Raw genomic sequence first — 16,165 nt, forward strand, 5'->3', positions numbered from 1 at the left:
TGTCGGCGCAGTGCGCCTGCGCGCCGGCGGGGCGGCCGGGAGGGAGGGAGGGAGGGAGGAGGGGCGGCGGAGGGCGGGGCCCGGCCCTGTTTTGAACGGGCGGCTGCGGTTGGCTCACTATTTGGCAGGAAGGTGAGCAGGCCTCTATCCTGCCGGCTGCGCTGGCGTAGGCAGCGGGGGGCTCCAAATGTGGCAGAGCCGAACAGGAGGAGGCGGCGGCGGCGACGGCGGCGGCGGGGGACAGGCGAGACAAGGGGAGCGGCCGAGCCCGCTGCCGCCGCGGAGGAGCTGAGCTGAGCGGCGCGGCGAGGCGCGGCGGGGCAGCTGCAGCAGCGCTGGCACCCCCGGGCCGCCCGCCCCGGCGGCAGGTGAGCGAGGGGGGGGAGGCGGCGGCGGCGGCGGCGGTGGGGGGGGGCCGGGCCCAGTACCGGGCAGGGCCGGAGGGAGGCGCTGTGCGGGGAGGGAGCCGCCGCCGCCGCCGCTCCCGGCCCGGCCTCCCCTCCCCTCCCCTCTCTCCCCTTCCCCTCCCCTCCCCCGGGGCCGCCGCGATGTGCTCGGCCCGCACCCTGCCCTCCTCCCCGCTCCGCTCCGCCCCCGGCCCCGCCGCCGCCACCGCCACCCTTCCGTGCTCTGCGGCCCCGCTCGGCGCCCGGCCCCCGCGGCGGGGAGGGCGGGCTGTGCACCCCCCACCCCCCCCAACACAGCACAGCACAGCACTGCCTCCCCTTCCCCTTCCCCTTCCCCTCCGCCGCCCAGCCGTTGCACTGCACCGCCGGGCTGGGGCCCGCCGAGGGGCCGCCCGCACGGCTGCGGCCCCCGGGGTAGCGGGGGCGAGGCGCCCCGAGCGGGTGTGTGAGTGTGTGTGAGTGAGTGAGTGAGTGAGTGCGGGGATCCTTTGTCTGCTGCCGCTGTTCCCCTCCTCCCTCCCTCCCTCCCTCCCTGCCCTCGCTCTCCCGGTGCCTCTCGCGCTCTCCTCCCTCCCTCCCTTCTTCCTCGCCCTGCTCCCTCCCTCCCTTCCTTCCCCTCGCTCCGAGCGCTGCTGCAGCTGCAGGTTTGTAAATACTGGACCAACACACGCGCACACACACACACACACACACACACACACACACACAACATGGCTGACGCTCGCCCTGCTCCTCCACCAGGCTCTCCGCCTTCTCCCTCTGTCTCCGCCGCTTAGCCTCATCTCCGATTAGGCTTTTGTTTCTTCCCCCTCCCCACCCCCCTCTCCTTCGTCTCCCATCCAAAAAAAAAAAAAAAAAAGGGAGGAAAAACAATTCACCCTCCTTATTGCGCGCATGGCGGGATTTCAAGGGTAAGGATCCTCGCTTTGGGAGCTTTCTCCTTTCGTTTTGCTGTTTACCACAAAATGAAACCTAAAAATCAGAAGGGGTTTGGGAACCTGGCAAGGCCGGGGGGAGGGCAGGAGGGGAGGGGGAGAGCTGGTTGAGCCCCGCTGAGAGAGGCTCGATTGGAATGTGCGTATCATTTTCGCTTTTTGGGTGGGGGGAGGCCGATGCACCAAAGTGCTGGCACAGACGAAATACTGTATTACACTTACAGAATGATCTAGGGCCATTTCTTTCGTTTCAGGGTGTAGTTCAGTGTAAGGTATCAACTCGGTACAGTCACATTTAAAAGAGCTGAACTAGTTGGATCAGAACAGGCATTGTGCAGATAAAAAACAAAAACAAAAAAAAAAACGCAGCACAGGCTTTTTGTGTTCTGTTGCATTCCCTGTATCATCTTGTCAATATCTCAAATAGCTGGCAGATCATGGGGTACAAAACTGGAATTAACGCTTGCCAGGTCTTTGTGCTGCTAGTTTTTTATCACAGATTAATTTGCCCTTGTGATGACAATAGCAAACTGAAGCATTTCCTTTTTGTTAAAAGGCGCACTCCTGCCTTCCAGCTTCCTTTTTTGTTCAAAAGGCACGGCATCGTGACTTAACTGAGCTCCTGAGCTAAAACAAGACAGCATGCTTCTGACCTCTCCTAATGCAAGGCAAATGTTCAGTTCGATACCCCTCCCAACCTCAGTTATTCAGAGCACCCCCTTATGGCTTCGATGGAAACTGTTTATTTTACTGCTTTCTTATGGCCTAAAACCAAAATAAGGTAGTTTGCTGGGCACATCTGAAATGACCTACTGTGAACAGATTTATATCTAGGATGTAACTGTAGGGAAGAATGGTGATGATGCAGAGGTGGATGCCTCCTATTGCTTTCAAGACGTGTTATTGTCACTCACAGTAAATGTTTCATTCTTCAAAGGTTGAAGGCATGGGATTTATTCAAAGTATATGCATGTGGATTGCCCCGGCTTCTCTTAATACCTTAGCAGTGCCCTAAAGTAACAAATGTCCTAGCTAGCTCTGTCGTCTTTGTCTACTTGGCTTTGGAAGCTTCTAGTAGAGAAGCACTGGGATGGCATAGTCATACAGCTTTTAACTGATACATAGTTACTTAATTCTAGGGTTACAGTGTAATATATATAAATACTTTTTAATTTTGTGACTCTTCTCACCTGCTTTTTCTATCCATGTTAGCAAGTGTTGATTAACGGGCATGAGTAGAAAATAAATTGTAGTAATGAGTTTACAACAATGTAAAACTTGAGTGGAGTCATCCAAGTTACAAGATCATTTTGGAATGTGTATCTACGTCATGGCTCCTGAGCCAACTGTAATACTCAGATGGAAAAGTCTGAGCAGAAGTCTGTAACTTGATATATCATTAGTTTCCTACGGCAGTCAGTTACTCTTCTTTACATTTAACAACCTGTTCAAGAAAAGAATTTTGGTAAAGCCACTAGAATACTGTACTAGCAGTAAATAATCTGTCGTTCATTACAATAGCCACTAAATATTTTGGAGTCACCACTCTTCTGCTAGTAGTGTGAGATGGTACCAAAGGGAAACTGAGGTATGCAGCTCTTCGATCTGAATAGACCTTTGGGTACTTAAGCCTGTTCCTTAGGCTACTGAACAAAATGAACAAAATAAAAATATGCTGTCCACAACCCACCCATTTAAGGATGGATATGGATTGCAAAGAACCACTTAGTTGCATTTCTTATTCTACTTAGTTGCATTTCTTATTCTAGTACATTCTAGTTTTGCTACGAATTGTTTTATTCTGTAGAACGCAGCTATGATTTGTTAGCCTTATTGAAGTTATATATTGTTTATAACATCTTTGCTCTAAATTGGAATTGTTCTTTTGTGTGATACCTGGAAGATTTTTCTTCTGTCTTTTTTGTGTTGATGATCTGGTCAAAAATCAATATTGTTGCTTTAATAAGTGTCCCATGATGAGCCAATCTAGTTCAATAACTTGCCAAATCTTTGTGTGTTTGGTGCTTCTAAGTGAGGACACTCCAGTGTTTTTGTAACTGTGGGTAACACTGGGCTATTTTTAGCCAAATTAAAAACTAAGTATCGGTAAAACCTTCTTTTCCAAAACTGTTCAGTTGTTCATATTGGGAAATAAACCTGAGGAAAAAGTCAGTTAACTTTTATAGTTTGCTTGCTACTGTAGAAATGAATAGTCTTTTTTTTTTTTTTTTTTTTTTTTTTTTTACAATAAATATTTTTCAATGAATCAAATATATTGTGATGCAGTTTCTGTGAAATTACCAATTAAAATGTAAAGTCTTGAAGGTAACAAGTACTTCTAGTTGATCTCATGCTTCAGTAATTCCTCTGTATTATTTTGATCCATGTATTCTTCCATTGACTTTTTAGCCCGTGTCATCCATTGCCAAGATTCACTTTTTGACATGTTGAGATCTGTAAACATCCAACTGATGCAATAACTGCTTTAAAGTGTTTTTATTAATGTAACACTTTATTTGCTTAGTGTTTAGCAAAGGAAAGAATCTCACTAAGAGTATATTTCTGAGGAAGCAAAAAGAAAAGGCCAGTCTTTGTAGACTTTAAGGTCTGTTGCTGTGAACTTTTGGTGCTTTCATTTTGTTTTTCCCTGCTTGCTTCCCTCTTTTTCCCCCAGGTATTAAGTAAAACTTGATTTCCTGCTGGTAAGGCATCAGAATGTGCTTTTCTTTTCTTTTTTTTTTTTTTTTTTTTTTTTTTAATGACTTTAAAACTTATTTGATGAATTATTAAAAAAATAAAAATCTTTAGAAGCTGTTAAATGAAGCTGAACCAAAGGAGAAAATTAATTGTTATGGAAGGGTTATCTTTTCTAACATGATCAGATAGCTTGCTTCTCATATCCAGTGTGAGAGAATTTATACATACAAAAAACTAATATATATATTTATATAGTTTGTTTTTCTCGTTTTCCTTGCCTGACTACTCTCCCAAGTTTGTTAGTTTTATGATTGGAAGTCATAAACATGCTGATGTTTCTTGATACTGGTTTTCCTTGTAAGTACTTTCTGTATATCAAGATGTGTCCCACTTGCTATGCAGATGCTACTTAGATGTCAGCATACCACATGACTTAAAGGAATTTGGAACGTGGTATAAATGTTCAGACCACTTCCATCTGTATCTCTATGACATGGATAAGTGTTGAGTTCCTCAAAACAGTGTAGTTAACTAACTTGCAGTTATGTATGAACAGTTGATTCTAGTGACAGAGAGGGCTACATCATTAAAGCAGTTTTCAAGTGATGGTGAAAACATTTAATTCAAACAGTTCTTTCAGGGTGTGGTAGTGGTTGGATTTTACTTCCTATTATAGCGTAAAATGTGAATGTGCTGAAGGCAAGCAGAATTTAGGAGGTGTTTTGGTTTGGCTATTAGGTTTCTGTACATGTTTCTGGCTATTAGGTTTCTGTATGTGTTTCTTTTTTGTTTGTTACCATGTTGTAAAACTGCTGTAAAACCATGCTACATGAGGTCTGTTTTGACATGCTTACTTGGAAATGTTATTGTTGTGCTTCCACAAACTGCTGAGTTAGAAGTTGTAGTCAGTAACTGTGGTGACTAAATACTAGCTAATTGTATTCGGATATTTGCCATTATTGCAAGGTGTTTGAGAGGTTGGACTACCTTTTGTGATTATTTTTTATTTTTTTGCGCTCTGTCTACGGAATAACAGTAACTGATAATATGCTGTAGGCACAGGTAGGTAGGTTATTATAGCCTTTTTGTTAAGGTCAAGTTCATAGGTTTTTTTGATTGCTTGGTTATTGCTTTTTGTTGTTGTTGCTGTTCATTTGTTCCCATTACTGTTGAATGCTTTAATATATTCAAGTTCTTGAGCTACAAATAGTGGTCAGAGATTATAAGTCTTTTAACAGTAGCTGTATGGATTTCAATGATCTAGTAAATAATTAACCTATACAGAATGACAGTTGAGCTCTAGATTTTTCATTTCAGATGTTAGTTTGAGCAATACTCCGTTACTGTGTTCTCTATTAATTTTGTGTTTATTCTGACATTGCTAACAGTAGCCTTGTACAGGGAGAGTATTTTTTTTATCATGGTCACCAGTTGCTGAGCCCTCTTGCTGTGTTTGAAGGCATCTCTCTTTTCCTTTTTCACTTCTCGCACAGCTGTATGTGTATACTACTTTTTGATCATCTTGCAGCTAGCTGGTAGTCCCCATTTGGCTGTGCCAGCTACCCCAATTGAAAGGCCTTGGGTTCAATCACTAGTAATAGTAGAGTGCAGTAACAAAACAATTCATGATCCTTTTCCCAAGTTGTGGTTTTTTTTTTGTTTTTTTTGTTTTTTTTTTCTCCTTTCTTTGATTTAGTGTTAAACTGTTGCGGAGCCAATCTGGTGAAGTCTCAGACCACATGTGTCTCCAAGTTTGAAAATGCTAGAGAATTAAAGTGCACTTGTAAAATGTGTTGCTACATTTAAGGTCAGAGGTGGGTCTTTCACCCTTTTGGTTTAAGAGCTTTCCTAATTGTTCAGAGGTAGTCTTGTATCATGAGTAACCCTGACACAGTAACCATGTAACTTTGGGAGTAGCCTGTTAAGATAACAGTTCCCTGGGAATGTGTACTTCCAGTGTTGTTTTTTTTCCCTATATGTTATGCTACTTGTCTTTTTTTTTTTCCTTCCTTCCTAGATGCCTGTTATAGCAAAGCAATTAATGAACACAGAATGATTGTGACTTTCACCTGTTTTAAAATTACTCTGCTGAATTGTAAAGTATAACATTACTTGGTAGTTTCATGTCTAACATTGGTGCTGCTGCTATGTGATACTGCTCTGCACAGATGTGGTCAGTCATTTGTTAAATAAAAAAAAGTAGGGGTTTAGTACTTCTTTTTGGTAGTGTTAATTTACTTGCTGTGAAGCATAGAAAGCTGTTCTAGATGATCTATGGTGATCATCCTGAAGGCTGCAAAATTTCACCTATATACACTTTGACACCCTTTCAAAAAAATCAGATTACTTTTTTTTTCTTTATTAATCCAATTTAAATCTAAAAATGAATTTTACTAGATCATGTTCTCTTACCCTCAGTGGGTGAAAACTGGAAGATTTGTTGGGTTTCTCATCTGGTATTTATTAAAATCAAACAATTATGTGTTGCAAAACCCATTTTACTACATTTGTATGTATGTTCCCCATGCAAAATTCTTCACCAGTGTGTTGAAAAAATTAACTTAAATAAGGGGTATAATCTTATATTTGCTGTTGAGGTTTTTAAGTATGTAAGTTTCTATCATTTTAGATTTAATTTAGGTATTGTGAGCTAAGTAGTATAGAAGAGAGCATATTCTGGAATACTTCCTTGGTGACATTTCTGCTAAGTTCTCTTGGCAACTTTTTCAAATACCTTGAAAAACATAACATCTGCTTAAGTTCATCACAGTGTTCAGGTCTCCAGTAAGCAATAATACGTACCTATCAGATACTGATGAACATCGTGCCTGTTCTTCTTTGCGTCTGTAACTTAGTCACTGGTCTTCGATTTATATGCTCCAGTTTTCATTGTAAAAATCTTTGGAGGGTAGACAGACTCTTTTTTCTTTTTTGGTAGGAATGATACAATGAAAATAAAGCTTGGAGGATGTAGGTCATGTAATTTATATCTTCTACTCACAAGGCAGTTGGCTATGTCTCTAATTCTGGACAGTTGCTTGCCCATTGTCTTCTGTAATAGTTTTTTATGCAGTCACATGAATAGCAAAGTGAAATCAAAATGGGAGCAAATACATTAGAGATTAATTTACTACCTTTTCAAAATCCTTCGGTTGCAGGGAGCTTTATTAATGGGCATAATAACTTCTTGTTCATTAATTGCTTTTGGAAGATCTTTGTCTTCATCTTGAAAAATGACACACGAATTTGTTAATGGTTGTTTTGCCATCAGTGGAGCTGCAGCTTTGAGAGATTTGATCAGTTAAACTGAATGCTATGACAAGAGTATATTCAAAAAATAGCTTATCAGAAAAGTCTGTCATTCCCTGATTCAAATAATTAACAAAAAAAAAAAAATCATTATCATAAGTTCTTCTAGAGTTAAGGAATAGGCAAGGATTTGATGTGACAATGAACCAGAGTACTGGGTGCTTGTGCCTGATGTCATGTTGGTAGATAGAGCTTTCTCAGGGGCTGTCCTCAGGGTCATAGTCTCTCTCTGCTGCTGAAGGGAGGAGAAAAAGTCTTCTAGGGGTGAATAAGGACAGAAGTCTCTTTTAGTCCCTTGACTGCAGGAGTGTGTATCTTGGGGTGAATTATGCCTGTCAGTATTCCGCACCTCCTTTTTTTTAAAAAAAAAAAAAAAAAAAAAAAAAAAAAAAAAACACAAAAGAGTATTGTTAGTTGCTAGCTCTAAGGCAGAGAGGGAAAGCAACTTTCCAGATCATGTGTTGGCCTAATAATTTAAGTTTGGGGGTGGGATTCACTCCTACTCTCTGTTTTACCTATATTGGTTTGTATAGAGAGGATCATGAGACAATTTTTTTTTCATATCACTAGGGACATGTGACTTTTACTTTGCATCCATTATTAATACACTTTAAAATAGTAATACCTTCCTGCAAACATGATGGAGACAGGATGATGAAGGAAACTCATTGCATTACAGATAAAAGTTTTAGGGTACATGCAGGAAGGATTTATATGAGAGGGAAGTGATTGTCCTGCTCTACTCTACGCTGGTGCGGCCTCACCTCGAGTACTGTGTGCAGTTCTGGGCACCACGGTACAAAAAGGAAGTTGAAACTGTTGGAGAGTGCCCAGAGGAGGGATCCAAAGATGGTGAAAGGCCTAGAGAGGATGACATACGAGGAGCAGCTTGCGTCACTTGGCCTGTTCCTCCTGGAAAAGAGGAGGCTGAGTAGAGGCCTCGTCGTGGTCTACAGCTCAATAAGAGGAGTGGAGGGGCAGGAACTGATCTGTTGTTTTTAGTGACCAGTGGTGGGACCTGCGGGAATGGTGTCAAGCTGCGGCAGGGGAGGTTCAGGCTGGACGTCAGGAAGAGGTTCTTCACCGAGAGGGTGGTTGCACACTGGAACAGGCTCCCCAGGGAAGTAGTCACCGTACCAAGCCTGTCTGAATTTAAAAATCGATTGGGCTGTGCGCTTAGTCACATGGTCTGAATTTTTGGGTAGACCTGTGTGGAGCCAGGAGCTGGACTCGATCCTTGTGGGTCCCTTCCAACTCAGGATATTCTGTGATTCTATGAAATGTATTCATTTGAGATGTTTCTTTTATCTTTGTTCCCTGGGTGTATAAAAGTTAACTGAAGGAGAAAAAGTAGTGGGGTGAGATTCTTTGTGTGTAAACATCCTAGTTTCTAGTCATGCTTAGGCCTCTAACTATGTTGCTCGGAGACAGTATGTTTGAGTGGAGTGGGCACACAGCAGGGATCAGCATGAAAGGCAGAGGAGTAATTCCCTATTTTTGTGTGCACCCTGTTTATCTACAGGACAGGTTTCTAGGAAGCCTGTCTTGATTTTATGGGGATGGATACCCTGCCTTTTGAGGTGGTGTTTTCATTGGTCTTTCCTGTCTTTCCTTTTCTGGATTTCTTTCTCCCCATGTCTGATAGTAGATAGTAGTGTAGATTTGATCTGATTTCAAGCACTAAAGGTCAAAAAATTGCACAAAAAGGTGTTTTTTTTTTGTTTGTTTGTTTGTTTTTTTGTTATTATCAATGCCTAGACTGTTGTAAAATTTCAGGAAAAAAGGCATAATTATGTGTTTGTTAGTTAATCTATTTCAGGTCAGACACAAAGCTTTCTGCAGAGACTACCAAGCTAACAAGAAGAGAAAGATCTATACCTACCTTTTGCTGCAGCTGAAAGTTCTTGCTCTGAAGTCCTATCTTGATGAATGTGCTTTCTCATTTCTTTTCCATTTGTGCAATAAAGTAATTACATACACAGTAAAGTAATTTCAATGCCAGGATATTTAATGAGAGCTTATTATCCAAGTCTAAGAAAGGAATGCATGTTTTCTGTGAGACAAATAAGGTATGGTAGGGAATAAAGAGTACTTCAGAGTCACTTTGTTTTTAGGGGCTTGACTTCCTTCTTACCCTCATTTTTCACCTTTCTACTATGACAGGACAAGAATTAAATGTTGGAGGCAGCTGTTTTTGCTTGTCTGTAAAGGCAGTTCCTCAAAGCCAAGCAAATTTATTCACAGGCAGTACTTCCAGTTTTAAAAACATTTTGAAATACAATTCCCAAATAAAATTATCTTGCTTCTGTATTGAATTGTGTCTTGCATTTGTGAATAACTTCTTGATAGCATTTACAAGCACCTAATTCTACCAAAAGCCACAAAGGGAGTGTTGATTCCCAACGAAATAGATAATGTGCTTTGGGAGGGGAGGGAGACACCTCTAGAAAGGGGGATGAGTAGTTGGTGTAGACTGAGCTACAGGCTGTTTCTGACAGCTGAGTTTAAGTGGATTCCTTGATTTTTAGATTAGTTTTTCTAATTTCTGAGCAAAGCTGTCATATACGCAAACTCTTGCAGGTATTCTCTAAAATACATTTCTTCCACAGTTCAGTGAATGACTTTTCACAAAGCAACTTGAAACATTTCTACAGCCTTTTAAATACTTCAAGATCCAATTAGCTTAATGAGTGTGCAGGTAGCAGTTTCAGATCTAGCTCTTTGTGTATTTATCTGCCTATTAAAAAGTATGAGAATTAACCTGTATGAGGTTCGATCTGTTTTGATTTCCTCACTGCTTTTGGGGAAAACCATTACTTTCAGAATTGTTTCCCATCTTCCTCTTTGCAAGCTGTCCTTCCCTATCAGCTTCGACCGTTGCAGGATGTGGTGTGTTTTCTGCCAAAAATCTGAAAGATCTGTATATAAACAAAGAAAATACCATGTAGTGTTCTAATGCTGAGGGTTCTCATCTTTCATACAAAGAAAATAAATAAAACAGTATAATCAACAATTTAGTAAGTTCTTATCATACCTTTGCTCATTTATCCAGTGTTGATTTAAATATTTAAGTAATCAGTATTGGAGATTTCTTTTTCTTTTTTTTTTTTTTTTCTACAGCTTTACTGCTCTTCTACAAGTAACAGTTTTTATTTTAAAGTGCTGTTCTTTCCCTGACCCTACAATTTTATCAGGGTTGGGAGGAAGAACGCGCACAAAAACTAATGTATTTAGCTGTAGCTGCTAATATAATGCTGAATTTTGTTTTCAGTGCCTTACCATTACTACACATGACAACTTTGACAATCATTGTTTGACAATCATTGCAGCTATTCACCTTCTAAAGCTGATAATCTGTTTAGGTTGATATTTATAATAACACCATAGAAGCAAAGTGAATATTCTGCAGTTGGTCTGAAAAATAACATATCATTGGCTGCCGTGGCAAGAGTCTTGGCATTCTTACCTGCAAATGCGTTCACTTAAGTGACTTACTGTTCCAATGTAAACAATTACTTTAATGTATTTGCATGAGAACTGCTTTTGGCTAAGTTAAAATGGCTGGAGGTGAAGAAAATAGGTAAGATAAATTCAGTTCATGACTAGTTGCTTATTTTTTTTCAAGATGCAAATAAAAGACAAGAGATACTTTCCGGGAGTCCCATTTCTTTTTTCTCCATTTCAAAGATAAGGTAAAACTGACTGCTGATGATTTAAATTGTCTAATCATGTCTGTAAGTTTTTCTTTGAATCAGGCATGTAAGGAGACATTTTTTTCTTTTTTTTTTTTTTTTTTTGCACTTTGACTAGCAACTTAGGATCTCTGTATCATGCAGCATCATGTGTCATGCAGCAGCTTGCAAGATGTTAATATTTACAGTAATTTTTAATGACATTATCTGTTCATTTTTTACGTGACGAGGAGGCTTTTTGAGTCCTGATTTACCCACTGTCTCTAATTCATTAATTCCTTTCCTTTCCCCAACTAATTTTAAAAGAAACAGACTTTTAATAACGTAAGGGCAGTCAATATTTGGGTATGACAGATATTCAAGTTAGTGCCCCTGATGCATTCAATGGTCTGATGTGATTGTAGTTACAATGACTTTGATTGTGGGAGAAGTATAGGCATGCATGTCTCAAATCCAAGAATAAACGGGCTCATAGAACAACTTGTCAACTTTTGGGTTGTATATAGAGGTAATGCATTGTAAATGCATTGTCCCTCTTACCAATTATTTTGCAGCTGTATCTTTTTTAAGTGCCAAATTATTATTTATTTGTCTATCCTTATTCGTTATTTAGGTTGAGGTTTGTAGCAATTAAATTTTGACTTCTTTTAATTAATGCTGTGGATAATAGCTTGTCATGATAAAAATTTCAAACATGCATTGATTTTGTCTACTTTTAAAATTGGTAGATTAGTTGCTGTAGCAAAGATCTTAAATAATGTTACATAAATACTTGACATACTATCCGACACTGATGTCTTCTGACACTGAATTCTAGCTCCCTCCAGACTGGTAATCTGCTACTGCTCATCTTGGGTAAAGTGATTATGCTGTGAGTAAATTATAAAACAGCTACAGAAATTGAATGTAGACCCTAAGAATCAACAACTTCTAAACCTTGGACTGTCATTCCTGAAAGAAGGGAACAAAATATGTTCTTGGTTGAGGACCTTGGTGAATAAAGTTGTAGAAGGCTTAGGGAAGGTTTCAACTATGTCACCAGAATGTTTGCTCTAAAAAACTGGTGCCACAAATTTTAAGGCTGACTTAGGAAAACACTTCAATTACGCTTATTTTAAATTCAATGTCACAGTGGCTTAGTTCAGTACACCTTAGAATCCAAATGCATTGGACTTAGAGGTTCTCAAAACACACGTTAAAGACAAATTTTTTACTTACAGTCCACTGGTAAATCAAAGAGCTTGAAAGTGGTCTGTGATACAGCAAGTCTGTTTTTTCCATTCCTTTATGTTATGGTATCAAACTTACATTCCTTCAATGTTGGCAGCAATGTGTAGCAGCATCTGCTAGTCTGGATTGTTGAGAACTGACTATTGGACACTTAAAATGTCAGTGAAAGATCAAACAGTCTCCTGAAGAAATGTGAACCCAAGAGTTTGATTTACAATGATTAATTAACATAAGACTAAGTGTAGCAACTTACAGTCCATTATCTTCTAACAGCAGGGTTAACTATGTTTGCCCTGGGCTTGCTCTTCAGAATGCCTGGGATGTCCTTTTGACTAGAGCACATTTTAGACTTGGAGAATAGCAATTAAACCTACCCTTCAAACAAAAGCTAATGACTTAAGTAGCACCTTTGAGGAGACACTTAAACAGAGAACAGGGAAATGTCTTTTCAGACAGGCATTTCCCTCTCTGATTTGCAGAGATCTGTCATTGTAACTGTTAACCAAACCAACCTGAGTAAACTTGCTTACAACTGTAAAAAATGAGTTAGGTCAACTCAATCTGTAAAAGAATGAGTAAGGACAAAATTTGCATTATACTACTAGAAGTTGCATTTACCACAGAATGAGTGCGAGCGCATGATGATTGGCAGCACCTTATTACAGTACACGTACCCTGGGCAGGGGTTGTTTCTGTGCATATGCTGTTGGGTTCGGAGGAGGAGGAGGAGGATGGCCTATCCGTAATCAGAAGCTACAGTACTTTGTATTTACCATGATGGTAAAGTGTGCAACTTAAGGCAATTACGTGGACATGTAATAGCTTGTTACCTTGATGCCTATACATGTTCTTGCCCTGTGGTTAAATGCAAGGTAATTTGAAGTAGGCTGAACAATTAGGAGTAATTTATGATTACCTTTGGGTAAAGGGATCCAGGGAAGGTTCTCATGGATTTGAAAAAATACGCAGTCTTTTCAAATTGTTGATAGGAGCATTGCCTTGTAAGACTTTATTTTTTTTTTTTAATATTAAAGGCTGTGCCTTTATTAAATGATCAGTCAGTAGAGTTGGAACATACACAAGGCTTAGCGAGTAGTTCTTCATTGCCATGAAGAATAACTGTGGGATACCTTAAAAGGTCCACTGTGCTTCAGAGTCTTGGCATATTGTGCAAAGTCACAAGAAGAGCTGAAGTACTGGGATGAAAAGAAAGTCATATCTTTAATATTACCGAGTGATAAATTTTACCACTTTTAAAGCTAGCTGGCTAAACTAGCTGTTTATATTGGTACCATACTAAAACAGAAGGATACTGAAATCAAACTGTTAAATTCCTATTCTCCTAATTCTTCTGTTGGCATAGACAAATCATTCCAGAACAAACAAAAGTTTTTGCTTAGCCAAACTGCTTGAGGAGAGTAGAGTACAGATTTAAAAACTCTAAAAATGCTCTACGATTGTGTCTTCAGTGTTCTGGTACTGAAGGCATGCATACTATTGCAGTAATGGGCAAAATATTCTTTGGCACAACTAGTTCTGCCAAAGAATAACTGAAAGTTTTGTATATAGAAAAGTGTTACGCTTGTTTTTTCCACATCTTAAAAGGGAACAGACCCATAGTTAGTTTTTTAATTTAAAATCCTTTACGTAGTTTCAGGTGGAAATTCAGTTTATGTTGATGAGTATATTCTGTTGGTTTAAGTAAGCTTTTGTAAGCACATTGGACATTAGCCTATTCTTTTCACCCTTTTTAGCTCAATTCCTGTTGATAGTGGAACAGCCAGCGTGCATGTTTTTAATACCAAAGTTCAAATCAAATTTTTGTGATTTTTGTGTTCTGTTTTGGTATGTGTTATTTGGATTAATATTGTAAACAATGAATTCTTCAAAGGGCAGAGATATGGCAATATGTCATTCAGTCCCTTAGCCAAGTATTGGTGTGATGTTGCTGATGTGGTAGGCAAGTCAAATAAGAAACCATTATGTTTAAATCCATTTGATTTTAGACAAATACATGGTACCTGGCTTTACTGCAGATAAGTCCTAAAAGCAGACTAAAACTCTAAAGCTTTGTAATATGTTCTCCTAGAGAACTTAACCCAAAGAACTAAAAGTTATTTATGAATGTGTTCTTAAAGTGGTAGTCATATAGTTGTCCTTTCTCCTGATACCTGGGGGGAACTGCAGAAAACTGATTTTATTTACTGTGATATAAAACTTCAAACAGTTTGTCTTTTTTTTTTTTTTCCTCATTACTTTTTGAATATGTAACTATCCATTCCCACCCCTTTTTCCTCAGGAATTTAATTCTTTAATGATTTTTGTCACTTCAGTTTTGTCAGTGCTTTTAATTTTTTTTATGTGTGTGTTGATGTCTGTCTTTGAAGAAAAATCCTGTGCCTATAGTGAATGGTAACCATCAGCGGACATACTGACAGCATGTCTGGTTTAGTGAAGGTTGTTTGCTGTGGTCAGTTTCTTACAGTCAGCCAACATGACTTGAGGATAGGTACTTAAAGATTGGATATAAAACCCAACTTCACCAGTTACAGTGAAAGTGATACAAAAAGGCTACAAGTCTTTCTTGGCCTTTTTTGTCCTCTGAAGAACTGCAGGGACGTGTAGAGCAGCACATAATTACCATAATGATTTGATCAGAGGTTCCTTAAGTGCTTATAGTTTATCTCAAGCCCAAAACAGTGTGAAGAGCCTTGATCTATGAACTACTGAGCTGCATCAGGCACAGTGAACATCTCTTGTTAGGTGCACCTGTCAAGGAAAGATCAAGAACTTTGGAAAACAGATGAGCTAATTTCTACGTAGCAGTATTGGTCTGAATAATGTATCTTCTCTGACTTCTGCGTGAAAAAATGTTGAAAAACAGATCAAGCACATTAGAAATACACTTTTCTTTCAATGAAAGCCAAGTTAGTTATCCCCTTTCTGTCCTTCTTTATCCATATTTTTAAGTCCACAAAAAGAAAAATCAGCTGGCCTCTGGCTAGCTCATTTGGTAGCAGAAGATTCTGGGGAGAAGAGGAGTCAGTCTTGTGTATCTGCATTTACAGTGCTGTTGTGAAGATCACTCAGTTTTAGTATACGTGGGTATATCCGCATTTGGCAGTCTGCATGGTGTGCAAGTTCCTAAAGTTCAAAGGAATGCATTAATTTGCTGACTATACACAAGACTGAATATGTAAGTTTTTTGTATTGCTTTGACTTCAGTAATTGCTATCCCTAATGCATGAATAAGGCTACAACTTGAAAAGAACTGTGCTAGAATATTTTACAGACAGCTTAATGTTCACAAATTTTATGGAAGCTTAATATTTCTGAAGATTTCTACTAATATCTGCTCTACCAACAGATGATTCTTCCTTTTATTAGTTAAGTGTTCTTCCCTGACCAGTTTCAATGGCAGTATCAGCCTCTAGTGGTTTGGACATTGTGCAAGTCTGTTTACAATTATCTGTATGGATTTCTTGCTTTCTGTTGAGCTTATATTAGCTATAAGTTATCCAATGTTTTAACATTATTTAGGAAACAGATCTCAATAACTGATAGTGAGTTGTCCTATGTCTTGAACTGTTTTGCTGCTTAGAGTTAGTAAGCTACATTTCAATGCTGCCAATTTGAGGGCTGAGAGGTATCTTTCTTATCAACTAATATCATTTAAAACTTGTGAGGGCAAAAGAGGAATTTCATTGCTGAAGTTCACAGTCAATTTACCTTGACTGCGTTTGTGCAGGTATTAAGATACACTTTAAAAGAAAAAAGGGGGGAAAAAAAAAACACAACTATATATGGTGATATTTCAGGTGTTTGTGTGCACCAAATTTCTGGACTGGCAGTTTTTCATGAACTCATCATTTAAAAATACTACCAGTATTTTAAA

The 16,165-nt window shown here is 39.5% G+C and overlaps 1 protein-coding gene across 4 annotated transcripts in view; it reads left to right on the top strand.

Annotated features, from left to right (window-relative positions):
- The first annotated feature begins 79 nt into the window (after positions 1-79).
- Positions 80-16,165, top strand: part of SPIN1 (spindlin 1) — a 56,828-nt gene continuing 40,742 nt past the window's right edge. For 2 of the 4 annotated variants that reach the window (XM_084504759.1, XM_084504760.1), the window contains exon 1: positions 627-1,318. The gene's annotated coding sequence lies outside the window, so the exon portion shown is untranslated. The other 2 variants (XM_084504761.1, XM_084504758.1) reach the window with 2 other exon arrangements.

Source organism: Aythya ferina (genome assembly GCF_964211825.1).
Source record: "Aythya ferina genome assembly, chromosome: Z".
NCBI classification, from domain to species: domain Eukaryota; kingdom Metazoa; phylum Chordata; class Aves; order Anseriformes; family Anatidae; genus Aythya; species Aythya ferina.